Below are 6,000 nucleotides of genomic sequence, written 5' to 3'. Positions count from 1 at the left end.
TCCATCTAATGTTACCTTAGCCAAGTCTTCAAAATGCGCATTAAAACAAGATGATGGAAACGCAACTACAAAGACACATTGCTTCACTAGGTGCACTACATGACATTTCTTATTTAGGGTCCGCCACCTGCTTGTCTCCATGGAAGTGTTATCAGTTTGTCAAGCAGGTTACAGCACTTATTTACATAACAAGTCAGATCTGTGGAGAGTCGCTCCTATTCATAGAAGGAATGATTCTATTTTTGAGGAATTCCAGGCAAAGTAATGACATCTCCATGGAGTGTGGCAGAATCTCCACTAGAAAAGTAGTGCAGTGCACCTTTAAGTTGTGTCCAAGGTCTCCCATATTCACCTAACATGCTATTACTAGTTTTATTACTAGTTTAGGCAGACTCAGCTTCTGCTAGGGCTGGACACAACTCCCTCAGCACCTTGTGAGAGATTGAAGTACCACATGATATCAAAAACTCTGTAAAACTGTATGTGAGACAGAGAGAGGAGGTTTCTGTATTCAGCAAGCATTGGTCGCAGGATTAAGTCAGCGAAGCTTGAATCAATGTGGACTTGAAATTCAGACAGGATACTCTCTCTTCCCTGAAAATATCATCTTTGCTCTTTATTAACACAAAGACCCCGGACTCCTCTGCTTCACCAAAGTAATCAAAAAGAAAATTTAATCTGCACCTCTGCTTGCATTCACTGCACACAAGACAACTCATTATTCCTGTTATATGCATTTTTAAATTATGCATACAAATGGGAGCCTCGAGAGCAAAAGAAGAAGCTACACAGAAGAACTGATTATGGGAGAAAACCTTTGAGGAGTGAGAGCATGAATAGACTTTGCCAGGTCTGCTTTTAAATACAGACGTTGCCTTCAAGATATAAAGATCCATATATTGAGTGAATGACAGAAAAGAACGCATAGGCAAGTATAGGATTACATCTACATCATTTGTAAACATGAAAAGAAAATCCCCTCCTTCACATATATTGAACAAGACTGAAAACATATGTGGATTTCAGTGTTTGTGAATGAGAATTGTCCATGGAAAAAAAGCTCAAACGAAACACAAAAAGTCTCATTTTACTCACACAACAGATTATTAATATAAGTAATGTATTAACACCTTCTTTCTCTCTCTTTCCCCCTCTATATCTTTCTGTCTTTCTCTTTAGTTGTTGTTCGTGTTACTGAATCGGGGAGGTCCTCAGAGGTCACTGCCACATCTGGCTTTGGGCATCTGCCATGAGTCTTCATTCAAACAGACAAGGACAAACTGTCAGACAAGACAGTTAGACAGTTGTTCTTGCTACCATATATTCCCCCTTGTTTATTATATTCATTAGCGGATGCATACAGTGATGGAATCTGATTATGGTTTTCCCTCAGCATTAGCTTTTTCTGTGTTATATTTTGATTTATTTATGCATGTTTGAGAAAGCATGTATTGTCATGCAGTGGATTTTAGTTAAAAGGAGGAGGGTCCGCTACCTACTTGTCTCCAAGGAGATGATATTGATTTGCTTGGAATGTTCCATGGTATGACATTAAACCTTTCCATCTCGCATTTATTCATTACATGTGTTTCTATTGCTCAAAAATACAATAATTCTTTAGGTGAATAGGGGTGACTCTCCACAGATCTGAACTGTAATGTAGCGTAGTGCTGTGACCTGCTTGTCTCCCTTGTGATAGATGGTGGTTAGTCAGGCCGGCGCCACCTTGTGCCTTCGCTCAGTTTAGTTTCTCTCCAGTGACTAGGTGAGAAATCGGAATACACTAGACGGTTTTCAAGAACCCCGGAAGTTGTAGACCGTGCATCAGCCAATCAGTGAAGAGCTATGAAGCGATGACGTCAGACTCAAGCGCCTGTCTGGGTCCCTTTTGTGGAAGAGCACAACAGCAAACAAAGCGGTCGAGATGGATGTAGACGAAGTCAGACATTCTGTGTTGGCCACAATTCCTGAGATTGAGGATTTAAAGTCATAACAAAGAAAATGTTTTTGGTGAATTTTATCAAGGTGAAAGACTTTATTGCCCTTCTTCCTACAGGATTTGGCAGATTACATACATCATGACCAAATAGCAGCAATTGGTTAAATAAAAAAAATACCTGCCTACCGTCGAGTGAACAAATCCAATGCTGCAAGGTCAGACAGTTTCCATTAAGTGAAACCAACGGATGAATCAGGCTAGATGGTAGCAGACCCTCCACTAATGTTACACAGTGCACCTTTAAAACGACCATCTGTATTTAAATTGGCTGGCCCTGCCCAGTTTTATTCACACATATCACCACTACAGCAGGTTTCACATCTGCCATCTACTAAGAAAATCAAATAAACATACAGATAATAGTTTTTAATTTATTAAGCGCTGTATTTTTACTTTTATTTTGAAGTGACTGTATACTTTCTCTTGGGTGTGAAGCATCAGTCTGTGAGATGGTTAAGCCCTAGATTGGCTTGATAAAGGTGAGATAAACACAGAGGAGAGGAAAACAGGACATGTGGAGGAGAGGTCCACACCTATTGTCAACAGAGACTCATGGAAAGACAAGGCTGAATGTTCCCACAGCAGCAGCACAAACCAACCCAACTTAAATATACAGAAGGAGGAAGACTGAGAAATGGGACAAAGTCTGGACCAATAAATACTGAAATATCAAAAGTCTGTGAGGCAGACTAACCATTACCACTGTCTTTCAATTTTCCCATAAACTTAAAAGATGCAAAGTTGGCTAATCTTTTTTTCCATCCATTTTTCTGTTCAGAGTTTTAACACATATGCTCTTGTTTTTAAAGCTGTACTATGTAACTTGCTCTGCTGGAGGGTCCGTCCCCTGCTTGTCTCCATGGAGATGTGCCTGGAACAGTATGGCCATAAGTCAGCTTCAATTGACTTTGTATTGAAGAAGTGTCACCCCTCTCTATGTAACTTACGGTAACTACTGCTGTCAGGCTCCTAACTTTGGTCTTAAAATGTTTGTATTAACTCACTCTACATGATCTTGCTGTTTTTATTTAGCTATTTTGTCCATAAATATATTATAATTCCTAATATGGAACTTAATATTCTCTCCTTTAACTGATGGCCTCATGAGCTTCACTTGACTTGCTATTGGTGACATCACACTCCCTTAGTCCACTTCTTTTAGTCTGATTTAAACATGTTTATGACAAAGTTTATAAACCTCAAACTAAATATTCATTTAATCTTTTATGTCCATAACATAACCCTTTCTCTGTTTCCCCGTAACTGACAAAAAGTAATTTAATTTGTGCATGTTTATTTTTGGAGAATCCGGGTTCTAGCTGTGCATATGACTGAAAGATATTTATTCCACATTTTCCTCTCTTCTATTTTAAAGTTAATTTTATGATGATTATTTATGTATTGATTTGTTTGTATTGCGATTTTAACGTCTTTCTTATTCTGTAAAGCACTTTGAATTACTTTGCGTACAAATCGTGCTATACAAATAAACTTGCCTCGCCTTGACTAACACTTAACAGGCCCAGAAGAATGGGTTTGTAATTCTTGGGACAGACTCCAGACCAGTGCGTTCAGCGAGGCCTCTGTCTGAAGGATTAGTCCAGCAAAGAGACAGAGTTAGGGAATGCAAACACATGTAAATATATGACCTGCCCTGACCAAAGACATGACTTAAGAACCTATGACCATTTCTTAGCTCACATTTCAAGACTGTATCAGAAAGAAGTCATTTTACAGGCTGTATACTGTAGTCGTTGATGCAAACTTCTGAGATTCTGACTTTGTCTCACCATGCCTCATATGAGTTTAATATTTTCATTACTTGTACTCAATCCTATTACAGAGCTATAGGTTATCTCTAAGGGCTTTTGTAGATGGTGTCATTTAAAAGGTATGTTGAGCAAGGTTTAGGTTTCAAGTTTAACCAATACCACATTTTCCCCAAGAGACAAATTAGTCATTGCTGGAAACTTGAATACTTTTACTCTAGTATTTTTTTAAAATAAAGGATACTTGCATTCTTCAGTCAAGGTTGTATAATAATAGTGTTGTTATATTTAAAAGTGTACTAGTAACTTTTCTGAGGGTCTGCCACGTGCTTTGGTCAGTGGAGATGTTATTGCTTTGAAAGAAATGTTCCACAGTATGAAATTTAGCTTATCTATCTCCAAGGAAACAAGCAAGTGACACCACCAGGTCTAGTTACAGGTCAGATCTGTCAAGTTGTGACGCTGTTCATATATGGTGAGAATGCTTTTTTTTTTTTTCTTCAATAAAAGCACCCATAATTGGTTAAATGCAAGATAAATCAGGTAAATAATATTGTAGCTTGTTCCAGAAAAAGTTGTAATATCTCTATGAAGACAAACAGGTAATGGACCACCCACCAGAAAAGTTACACAGTGCACCTTTAAGCAGTAACAGTAGTTGTTGCTTTGAGTACCATATTCTGTGTTTATCTTATCAGCATGTGAACTTCTTTCTTTTCTTAAACTATCTATACTGACAAAAAATAAATATGCCTTATCTTTCCCATCCTCCCAAACTTTGTGAAAACAGCCTGGTTGGGTGTCTCCCATCATCCAAAGTGCATTTGACATTCCCTATCCCAAAGCTCATATGGAATTCCTGTGTGATAATAGTGGGACTCAGGCCAGCCTCCTCCTCCTGCTGTAAGCACCGATCATCAGGTTTAACAATGTACAAGTCCAGTCTTGTATGAAAGCATTGAGCAAACTGTGAAAGTATCACAGTGTTTACTCCAATCAGAGTAAACACTGTCAATACATCTTCACCTAAGAATATTAATATTTATCTTGGATTTTGTAATTTTATCATAATTTAAAGTATATTAATGAGCCATAACATTATGACAACCTGACTAATAAGCTCATAGACTGTATAAAGAAGTGGACTAAGGGAGGGTGACGTCAAACATAGTGTGCAGCTCCAGTCAAATGAAGCTCACAATGCCAACGGTTACAGGGGCGAATTTGGAGCCAAGCTGCATATTAGGAATGAGAATTGATTTACAGATAAATCAGCAAAATAAAAACAACAGGATCCTGTAGAGTGTGTTAATACAAACATTTTAAGACCAAAATGATAAGGCTCACTGCAGAAGTTACAGAGAGAGGAGTGACCATTTTTTAATTTAAAGTCAGTCGATGGAGCCGGAAGAGCCCCATCATCACTTCCTGTTTGATATGTGGCTGCTGATATGTGGATGTCCATTTATATTTACAGTACAGCCTATGAATAAGCCACTGAGGCACAGGCAATTTAAACTTCACTGGTCTATTTAAACACTTTCATACGGTTCAAATTTGCACATACCACAGCAAATCTGAAACTAATAACTGGGACTAAACCAGGACTAGACCAAGTTTAAATCAAACAAACAGAGTCTATATCAGGACTAAACTGGGCCCAAACCAGGTCCAAACCAGGACAATTGTGAATGCAGCTGTAGATACTGTGCGCTGCTGACCAAGAAGAACACCTCCAGAGCATCTCCAGAGCTACAGCTTTGGAGATGCTCTGCTGTTGTTGATCTCTTCATATAGCCTTTAAGGTTAAAGGTCAAGGGAGTTCATTATCAGAAGGAAAATTGACACATCCTTCAAATGTCAAGGGCAACCTGTCAGAAGCAAAGGATAACCATAGTAGATCTTGGGTTAGGTTCATGCCATGGTCAGTAGTACGTTATCTATTCTATCTATTGCTTTACCTATTGTCAACTCACTCAAACTGTCAGAAATGATTTTAGTTTTTGTCAAATTAACTATGAAGACAAAATGTTCACTTGACATTAACAGTATGTCAGACACAGGATCACACTTGTGATGTGGCGTTCATGAGTCAGTTCCTTCGAGTGGTTTCAACATCCAGCGGTTGGATCTGGATCTAATTTTTTAAAGAACCAAATGTTTTTCTTTCAAATTTTTATGCATTTTTAATACAAATTAATGCAGAACCAACACAAGAAGTAACACAGAATC

Source organism: Boleophthalmus pectinirostris, unplaced genomic scaffold, assembly GCF_026225935.1.
Source record: "Boleophthalmus pectinirostris isolate CB_2022bp ecotype Guang Dong unplaced genomic scaffold, ASM2622593v1 HiC_scaffold_10, whole genome shotgun sequence".
Classification (NCBI taxonomy): Eukaryota; Metazoa; Chordata; class Actinopteri; order Gobiiformes; family Gobiidae; genus Boleophthalmus; species Boleophthalmus pectinirostris.
The sequence above is the reverse complement of the archived record's forward strand: the minus strand, read 5'-3'. Positions refer to the sequence as shown.